This window comes from Aethalodelphis obliquidens, unplaced genomic scaffold (genome assembly GCF_003676395.1).
Source record: "Aethalodelphis obliquidens isolate GAN/ISIS:26980383/991018 unplaced genomic scaffold, ASM367639v1 scaffold39, whole genome shotgun sequence".
In the NCBI taxonomy this organism is placed as follows: Eukaryota; Metazoa; Chordata; class Mammalia; order Artiodactyla; family Delphinidae; genus Aethalodelphis; species Aethalodelphis obliquidens.
The window spans coordinates 11,902,776-11,913,111 of NW_020837983.1; positions in this window are offsets into that span (position 1 = coordinate 11,902,776).

A 10,336-nucleotide genomic window follows, 5' to 3' on the forward strand; every position below is an offset into this window, starting at 1 on the left:
AAGAGTTCAGTCAACACCTAGGACCACATTCCTTCCTCAGATGATCATGGAATGGACTGCTGACTGAAACAATGAGCAGTTTCACTCGTGTTATCATGCAGCCAGAACTACCAAGTTCACACACGCATGGACAATGAAGCTACAACACAACCATCGCCTGACCAACAGCAATGAAAGATGCTTTCGAGTGTATGACCCATCCTGGTATCAGAGTATTAAAATGTGAAAAAAATAAAACGTGTCTTAGAATCAATGAAATACGAGAGGTCAAAAAAGATTCTTCAAGAGAACTTGGGAAAGTTAATAAAAGGAAGAATGCAAATTCATTCTCTCCCTCTCCTTCCCAACCCATCTCTCTCTCTGTCTCACTCTCTCTCTCTCTCTCTCTCTCTCTCACACACACACACACACACACTCAATCACTCACTCATGGTCAGAGGCTCCTCACATGTTGGGAGATGGGTGCAGGAGGCATGAGTTGAGAGGAGGGTGGAGATAAGTTCAGTCCATGCTCCTCCAGCCCAGTCCTGCAGCAGGTGCTTCCACCCTGGAGGAAGAAGGCATTTCCTGCCTCTCCGCTGGCCCAGCCATGCCCCCATGGACAGTGTCCCCCCAGGGGGACTCCTTTCTCTAACTACTTTTTGACCTATTAAAATACTTTTTTTGCTTCTTGTTTTGTGGTTAAAGAAAAAAACAGAACATGAGATCTATCTTCTTGAATGTTTAACTGTGTAATACAGTCTTGTTAATTACCAGCACAGTGCTGTACCACAGATCTCTAGAACTTATTCACCTTGCATAACTGAAACTTCATGCCCATCGAATAGCAACTCCGCTTTTCTGCCTCTCCCCCAGCCCCTGGCAACCACCACTCTGCTTTCTGCTTCTATGAGTTCGACTATTTTGATAACTCATGTAAGCGAAATCATGCAGTACTGGCTGATTTCACTTCACATAACATCCTCAAGGTTCATCCATGTTGTTGCATATGACAGGATTACCTTCTTTTTTAAGGCTGAATAATATTCCATTGTATGCATATACCACATAAAACAGCATTTTTTTAACATCTTTATTGGAGTATAACTGCTTTACAGTGTTGTGTTAGTTTCTGCTGTATAACAAAGTGAATCAGCTATATGCATATGTATGTATAGCCCCATATCCCCTCCCTCTTGCATCTCCCTCCCACCCTCCTTATCCCACCCCTCTAGGTGGTCACAAAGCACCGAGCTGATCTCCCTGTGCCATGCAGCTGCTTCCCACTAGCTACCTATTTTACATTTGATAGTGTATATATGTCAATGCTACTCTCTCACTTCGTCCCAGCTTACCCTTCCCCCTCCCCATGTCCTCAAATCCATTCTCTATGTCTGTGTCTTTTAAAATAGCATTTTTAAGGGCACAGTTTTTAAATAAATGGAAGTTTTTTAGAAATGTGTCATCACATTAGAGCAGAGCAGACTCTAGTTTCAGAGGTTATCTCATCCTCAGTCCAGCATTCAAGGTCTCACTTGTGAATACTCAATCATGGCTGAGAAAAGGAGGAGGAAAGGGACACCACTGGAAAAGTCAGTGGGCTTTTCTGTGCCTCAGTTTCCTCATCTGTAAAATGGTCATATAGGATTAGATGATTTATCAGTTCAGGGTCCCAGCATGAAAGAGATTACACACTCAAATGGGAGTTTTTATTAAGGGGATTATTTACAAAGTATAGACAGGATTAAAGAAACCATCAAGGGATGGTAAAGCAGGACTTCCCACTGGCCAAATAAGTGATTGATGTGATCCATGGACACTAGCCTCCCAGGATCCAAAACAGCGTGCAGAAGCGGGAAGAAGGGATCTGGAAGGACAGAGCATGTTCATCTAGGATCATGTCTGAGTTGCCACAGAGCTGCAGTATTCTGTGACCATTTTGGTACAGAATTAAGTTTGCTATAGCAAGAAAAAAATTCTGTTTACTCTAAAGATTTGAGGAAAATCCACCAGTATGCATTTTCTCATCATTCTGTGCTTAGCTCAGATAGCAGCACCCACTTGCTGCTTCTGGAAACAGCTCAGGTTGAGAAGATTACTCTCGACAGCCCGTTTTTCTTTAACTGAGCTCTTACAAATGTGGGATTCTGTTTTGAGCTAGTAATTGATGCTTCTCCCTCCTGGTCTTATCCCCTGAGATTCTTCCCTTTTTCCAGAAGGAGGCTCCTGCAGTGTCCACTGTCTCACAGAAGAGACATTCCAACAGAAGCAAAATAAAGTCTCTTGGCGTTCTAAACCCAAGCACTTGGCGTCTCAGAGAACAGACAACATGACGAGCCAGAGCAATGCTTACCACCTGCTCTGGCCCACCACCCCACACCCAGGCCAGAAAGTATGGAGAGAAAGCTGGGACCAAGTAGACATTGTGGGTCCTGAGAAAAGGGCTCCCAAATCCTTTCCCCACCATGCTGAGGCAGTAGATGGTCAGCACCGTAGGGGCTCTTTTCCTCTTCCCACTCATAACTCATCTTTGAATCTCCCCCCTTTCCCTTAGCTGTGCCCCCCTTTCCGCCTGCCTGCCCTGCAGCAGCAGCGAAGCCCCATGGGTGCTCAGGACTCACAGGGGTGCTCAGTCCTAGGACAGAGCTCTGAGATTTTTAATTTTAACAATCAATGATCCTTTTGAAAGTTTGATAAACAGTTGCTTCTAAAGAAGTTCCTGGTATCACTCACCCTAAAGACCCAGGCAACGGTGCTGATCAGATTCTAGCATTCTAGCATCTAGCATCCCGAGTTCAGAGGCACTGCCATGCTCCAAAATGCATGGGGTTTTGCTGTGACTGTTATACAGATGTCCAACTGGGCTGCACCAGCCATTAGAGAGATGTCACGCTGTGTGGTGAAAGCTCTCTCAGAAGAGAGGGCAGCCACCCTGCCTCAGAACAAAAACCCATATGGAAAAAAACAAAAATAAGTTTTCTGAGTAAACATGTCTTTTCTTCTTTCAAAGGAGTTAGACTATTTCCCAGAGGCTTTATAAAGTGAAGAAAGACTCTAAGTTCTGGCAAATAACAAACTAAAAGGAAGCGGGAGGCTGCCATCCTGCCCATTCTGAAAGAGGCGTCTAGCTGGGCCAGAGGGTTCAGTCATTAGCTGGATGGCTGTGGTCAAATCGTTAACCTCTCTGTGTCTCGTTTTCCTCATCTGCAAAAATGCCAGGGGTCTGCATGAAGATAATTATCAAAGTCCCTTCCATTTCTAAGAATATTTGACTTTCAAACTGGGAAAGGGACGTTCCAGTTCAGGGTCCAAGGATCTGCCATTGAAAAATGAAGCAAAGAAGGAAGAATTGCCATCATCAGCCAACAAGGCTGTAGCCTGACAAATTACAGACAGGAAGTACTCTGCAGATTCTGTCATTCTGGCCTTGATGTGTTAGGGCTGCATTCCCATCTCAGATGATACCGCACAAATGGGCGATTCCATGCATCTAAAGAATGCCCGACCATATTAGGAATTCTCCTAAGTGACTCCTCTGTGACATTACACAGTGTTGCTCCTGACGTGGACATTTCAGTCAGCTTCGAACTCAACTCTAGACGAAAATATTACAACTGGTGATTTGTCAAGTGCTAAATCTAATCCTTGCTATTCTTTCCCTACAGCCCTTAAGAAGAAGATTGCCAGATGTTGTGCTTGTACATTTAACGGGAAACTGAATGGGAAAAACAAAACGCAGCAAGCCTAGTTGTAATATTTAACCATTCCTGAAAACCCACCATCTAAACATACCAGAAATAACATATTTTCAGAACTGTGACAAAGTCAAATGTCTCTCAAACACAAAAAAATAAGTCTGTCATGAGTAATTCAAAATAAAGCAATCTGTCAGTTGTAAAATTCAAGAACCCTTTTATAAGTAGTTTGAATGCTTCCAACTCTCTCAAAAGATACCATGTTAACATATCAAAAATATTCAGAGAGGGCTTCCCTGGTGGCGCAGTGGTTGAGAGTCCGCCTGCTGATGCAGGGGACACGGGTTCATGCCCTGGTCCGGGAGGATCCCACATGCCTCAGAGCAGCTGGGCCCGTGAGCCATGCATGGCTGCTGAGCCTGCGCGTCCGGAGCCTGTGCTCCGCAACGGGAGAGTCCACAGCAGCGAGAGGCCCGCGTACCGCAAAAAATAAAAAATAAAAAAAAATATTCAGAGACAATTTCATCGACCTCAGAAAACATTAACCAATCAGCTACTTAGGTAACATCAGGCTGGATCTCCCACAAACACTTGGCACTTATCAGGGACAAATCTAACTCATCGTCTGTTGCCCAAACCGGTCCCCCTCTTGCTATCCCTTTCCACTAATCACACGAGCCAGGAACCTGAACATCATTTAATACCCCTTCACTTTCTCCTCTCGTCAATAACCAAGTTCTATAGATTGTGCTTATTGAGCATCTTAGTCTCCTATTCTGTCTCTTTACTGCCACCACCTTAGATCAAACCTCATCCCCTATCTGTTAGTCAATTGCAAGGTCTTCCAGCCTTTGATGTCTTCAACTAATTCATCCATCCTTGAGAGTTCTCTTTGTCAAATGCACATTTGATACGTCATTACCCCACTCATACCCACTCTTCAATGCCTCCCTGTTACTTATCGTAAGAACTCAATATTCAAGATGGTGTCCTGCTTCACACTCCACATCCCAGCCTTGTCAAACTGCTTACAGTTTTCCATTGATTCATTTCCATTGTGATATTCAGGTCTCCATGTCCTAATTGATCAACCCTTTGCCACCACACCTCCAAAAGGGTCCATCTGACAATTCTACTTCTTTCAAGATGAAAATTCCTTATCCTCACCTGGCACTACCCTCCTCCTCCACTGCTCAGCTCCAGCTGTACAACCCTCTGTGGGGTCTGCTGCCCTCCTCCTTTGAGTCTCAAGTTCAAGGTGGTTCCCTCAGAGAGACCTTCCCTGACCCCCAAATTTGGTCTTTCTCCTACATACTCTGCAACCTGCTATTCTTTTCCCTTATTGCACTTATCACGACTGATAGCTATATGCTTACTTTTGTAGTAATTAGCTCAAAGCCCACCATCCTCAATGGACACTTACCTCTGTGAAGTAGGGATGGTTTAGGCCCAAAGTTAATCTCTAGAGGCCTAGCACTCAATAAAAATTTTAAGCCAATGCATGGTATCTCCAGCCTCAGTGCTTCTATGAATAACTTTCCACTAATTCCCACCGAGCAGCTAAGGATCACGTCCTCCCTTGCAGCTCAGACAGGTCCCTGAGCAGACTTAAATCAGAGCACCCATGATGCCTAATGCACTTCCATGTCATTCTTCTTCTGTTCTAAGCTCCTTGCGGTTCTCCTTGCAAAAATCTTTTCATGTCTTTGAGGCATGTGAATCCTTATTGCACAATGAAAAGGATACAGAGGGACATACGTCCTCAGATATCAATTCATGAGGGTGCCACAAGAATGGCAGCAAAAACATTTTGTACTTCAATTTGTATTTTAGGGTTTTTTTGACATCAAATAACAAACATGAACCTACTATGCTTTGATATTTATGCTCAATTCTAACTAGAATAGAGAAAAGGGCACAAATACATTATATTGCTCTTGCGTAGCAGGTACCCTGCTCTGTGCCACTGATCTATCCCCAGCATCTAGCATAGTGCCTGCATGTTGTAGGTGCTCAATAAATGTTTAATGAATAAATGAATGAAAAATAAATAACAGAGTGAAAAGTGAATGATTCTTATCCTCAAAGAATTTACTACTCAAAGAAATAAACAGCAGACATGCCAAAATTTTGAAATCTCTATAGATAGCTCATGAAATTGCTACTTTTATAAGGCAGTTTCATATGGTTTAATCTAATACTTATGTATAGTAGTATACATGCATTCATTTTTTCCATCATGTTTATTTATAACTTTTATCCATTTGGACAAGATAAATTGTGGTGCAAACAACAGGCATATATAACCAGGGTACCCATATATTTTGGTTTGCCTGACACCATTCTGACTTAAGCATATGGCCCCAAAATAATTATTTCACTATCAATAATTATTTCATATTCACTATAAATGTTTCACTCTCAAACGTGTCCCAATTTGGATGATAAAACTCTGTGATATGATAAAATCCTCTTAAGACATTCTAAGGCTTAAGACCACAGCCATAAAAAAGCTTTCTCTCTCTATGGGAGTTAATGATTTCTCCTTTGAAGAGAAAAGACTGAGCAGAATAAATACTGGTTTCCCCTGAAGCCTCATCTTGGGGGAATGTCACATTCAGGGAAATATAGTCCACAAGTGACTAATAAGCATCATCTTTCCTGGTTCTGGAAGAACACTAAAGAGAATCCAATACCTAACTCACAACAATACTTCTTCAAAGTTCCTTCCACTCCTCTCCAAGACCCCATATCTCAGAGCTACAGAGTGAGGGGTGGGCGGTAGGAGAGGAACTCAGGCCTTTCTAAAGCCTCAGGACCAACTTCCAAGGAACACACCCCTCCTCCCACCCCTCATTTCCTCTAGCCCATTAACCCATCTCTGGATTCTTCATCAGTGAATTCAAAAAAGGAGAGAGAAGATCTGGCAATGATGCAACTTTCTTTAGAAGAATCTAAGTGGGTAAAGGCAAAATTCTTTAAAGAGTGAGGGGGGAAAGAATTTCAAACACTGTATGTCAAAAATATGTGTCGCACAAACACCGAAAACAGGCACAGAGACTATGCAAGATTAAAAGAGATGAAAGAGACATAATGCAGCCAATGGATTCAGGATCCAAAACCTGTTTGAAGACATTTGAATATGGACTGTACATTAGATGATTTTGTGGAATTACAGTTAATTGTCTTGGGTGTAGTAATGACATTGTGGTTATGTAGAAGAATGTCCATATTCTTAGGAGAAACATGTGGAAGTATTTAAGGGTGAAGTATCATGATGTCCTCAAACCAATATTCAAGTGATTCAGAAAGAGACTGTGAACATTTATACATAAATCTTACTTTAACACAAACTTAATCCAATGTGTCTATATATGGAACAAGCAAGAGAGGAAAAGCACATGTAGCAAAATGAAGGGACTATGACTGTGTACTATTCTGTCAACTTTTCTGTAGGCTAATTTTAAAAATAAAAAGGAGTGGAAAATAAATAAATAATAAGTAAATAAATAAGATGCCTTTCACTTGTGTATTAAATATTCCACACAATGCCCAAGTATTCTCCTTGGAAGCTCTAACTGCACTGACCCAAGGGGGAAACAATGCCCACAGCTTTTCATGTTGGGAGAAATTGTTTATTAAACTCTCAGGGAATCTAACTTTCTGATGGGAAAGTAATAGCTCTGGGCAGTGCCATTAGGAGGACTAGCTCTGGCAGGAGTCAAAACTAATCTCCTTAGCATTTCCTGATGGCCTCTGCAATGTGGTCCCTGCCCCACAGCACAAGACAGTCTCCTTTTTGTGAACTTCTTTGCCCACCATATATGGATTCCACCACCCCTCCTGCTAAATGACCAGTGATTCAAGCATGAGTATGAGGCAGCCTCAATCCCCCAGTTACTTCTTCCAAGGGTGACTGGTCATTTATCATTCAAATCAAGACACTTTTGAGAATGCAAGAGGGGACTAATCAGACAGGGTAGTAGGACAGCGCCTGTACTGAGACTGTCCAAGGAAAACTGGAACTGTCTCAAGAACATCTGGATATATGTTCATCCTATTTGTACCCCATAAGCAAGTGTATCAGACAAATACATAAATGATGGCAACAGCCATCTTTACCCATATAACAAAATAATACAAAGCAACTGCATAAACAAATTGCTTGAGAGTTCAAAGGAGGAATGAAGTAATTCCTTTGGAGGAATCAGAAAGAAATTCCTGGGCGAGGAGGAATTTCAAGTTGGTTTTAAAATAATAAGATTTCTGCAGGTAGAGATGGGAGACAAGGTCATTCCAAATGGAAGGAATTATGTGAGTGAAAGCCAAGGTAGGAAAGCGGGGGGGGGTATACCAGGGAAATGGAAGCAATCTAATATAGCTGATCTGAAGAGGTGTCCACAGGAAAGCCAAGGAGATGAGCTTGCGGGGGTAAACTGGAACCGTAGGGAAAGTACGCACTCAGTCCAACAGGCAATAGGGAGTCACTGAGGGTTTGTGGGGGAGGATGGTAATAAGACTGTGGAGGGCCTTGAATATCAGGCTAAGGACTTAAGCCCGGAGAATCAGACAGACCTCTTCCAGAAGAGTAAATCAATATTACCCGGCCTGGAAACATGAATAATATAAACCAAAAGAAAACTGTCACAGATACTGATGCCATAAGCTTCTCAAAACCACTTTTATTCTCTCCTGTGGGAGGTTCTGTTTTGTATGCTGGCTCAAGTATTACTTCTTCTGTCAATTTTTCACCATAAACTCACAGGAGCCCTGTTGCCAGAAAGTGACTGCCACAGAAACAGAACTGAGAGGGTTAAAATGTTCAGAATTGTCCAAGCTTGAGAAGATGAAAACAGAAAACACAGCATTTGAGCTAAAGGAAAAGCAAGTTACCAAGAGAGGAGGGATATGATAAATCTCCTTTGAGGATAGGAAATTACATTTTCAAGGCACAGCACATTTTGAATGCAAGTCCTTCTACCACACACAAAGAAGCCTGAGGCAATCTCACATTTAATAAGATTAATTTATTTTTCCCAAAGGTTAATTCACAGTTATTTATTGGATTACACAGAGAATTTTAAGGGTGGGGGGAGTAAGTGTTTCAGCTGTTTTTAATTTTATTCCAGATATTTGACTAGGCAAGAGCACATGCTTCATAGAAGAATAAGTCATTCTAGAGAAAAACTATTAATATCAAATCTTTCCGGAAAAGGTGGACAACACTGGCAAAGCAATCTCCTTTTCAGAGGAGAATAGCCCAACAGGAAGCCAGTGCTCTGGGCTCTAGATACAAAGCCAGGAATATTTGTAAACAGAAAACACATATTCCCTTTCTATAGAGGGTGTGCCCCGCTCTTTAAATATATTCCCTGGTCAGTTAAGGCCATAAATGAATGGAGAAAAGGCTGGTCTAGAGAAGTAGTTCTTGAGTTTTCAGTCCATGGAGTTTTATATCTACAAAGGGCATCCAGGAAAAATAAACAGGAGCCAACTTTAAGAGGCTTCTACTGGGCTTTGAGCTTCCAAAAATATAACTGCAATTAAATGGAACCCATCAAATATGCTTAAGTCCACAAAGTCATGCACACACACACACACACACACACACACACACACACACACACACCCCTTTGGAGGATGAAAGGGAACCAGATTCATGATTTTGAAACTTGGTAAATGAAAGAGTCAAATATTTATCTTGTCTCTCCTATGTGAACTATACCACTGGATAATCAAAAAATAGATGAGGGATTGCAATTCTTTATAAAAGTATTCCACCTGATAAGTGAAAAAAAAAAGTCTAAATTAGAATATCACCATTTTACCAACCCCAACAAATGAATGAATCTAAGCATTGAGCATCAACAACAGTTAACATCACAAAAAGGACAAGACAGATATCACACGCTTCCAGACGGAAGAACACTCTTACAGTGTTGCCAAAGGAATCGTATCTGAGTCTGATCAAGCCTCTAAATCCAGCTACCACTCTACAGGAATACAGAAGACAGAGGAACACAGTGAAATGTGCCACGACTACGAGAAACTCTACAGGTCAGAAGGCTGGGTTCATCCACAGATAAACTATAAGGAAAAGAAAAGGATGGATCAGGAATCTATAGATAAAAAGAATGGTGTAGCAGTGTTTTTCTGATGAGTAAATTCATTTTCAAAAGTTGTTAAACTATAGTACCTAAGGATGCCCATTTGGGTGATTACTACTAAAACCTCGATAATGGTTACTTACAAAGCGAAGTAGGGGATTATGACTGAGATGGGGGCACATGGAAAGGGCTTCTAGAGTGGGTGGCAAATTTTTATTTCCTGACCTGGGTGGTAGTTACAAGTGCTTTTGCCTTATCAAATATATGCTTTACTAAGCTACATATTTGATTTGGAAGGGAGGTTCTATCTGTGTCTTGTTTTACAGTAAAGTAGCTTGATTTAAAAAGAAGACAAAATATTTCCAGTAAAGTCCTTAGAAGCATGAAAAAGGATCTAAAGAAGCATCTGATAATTTCCAAATTTGGGAGAAGTATGATAGGTATATAAGGCAATAAAGATTCATATTTGGGGAAGGTGAGTTAAAATATACTCAATACATTTCTGTAATCAATACTAGAAAAAGTCGACTAGGAAGGAATATAATTCAACGAAGA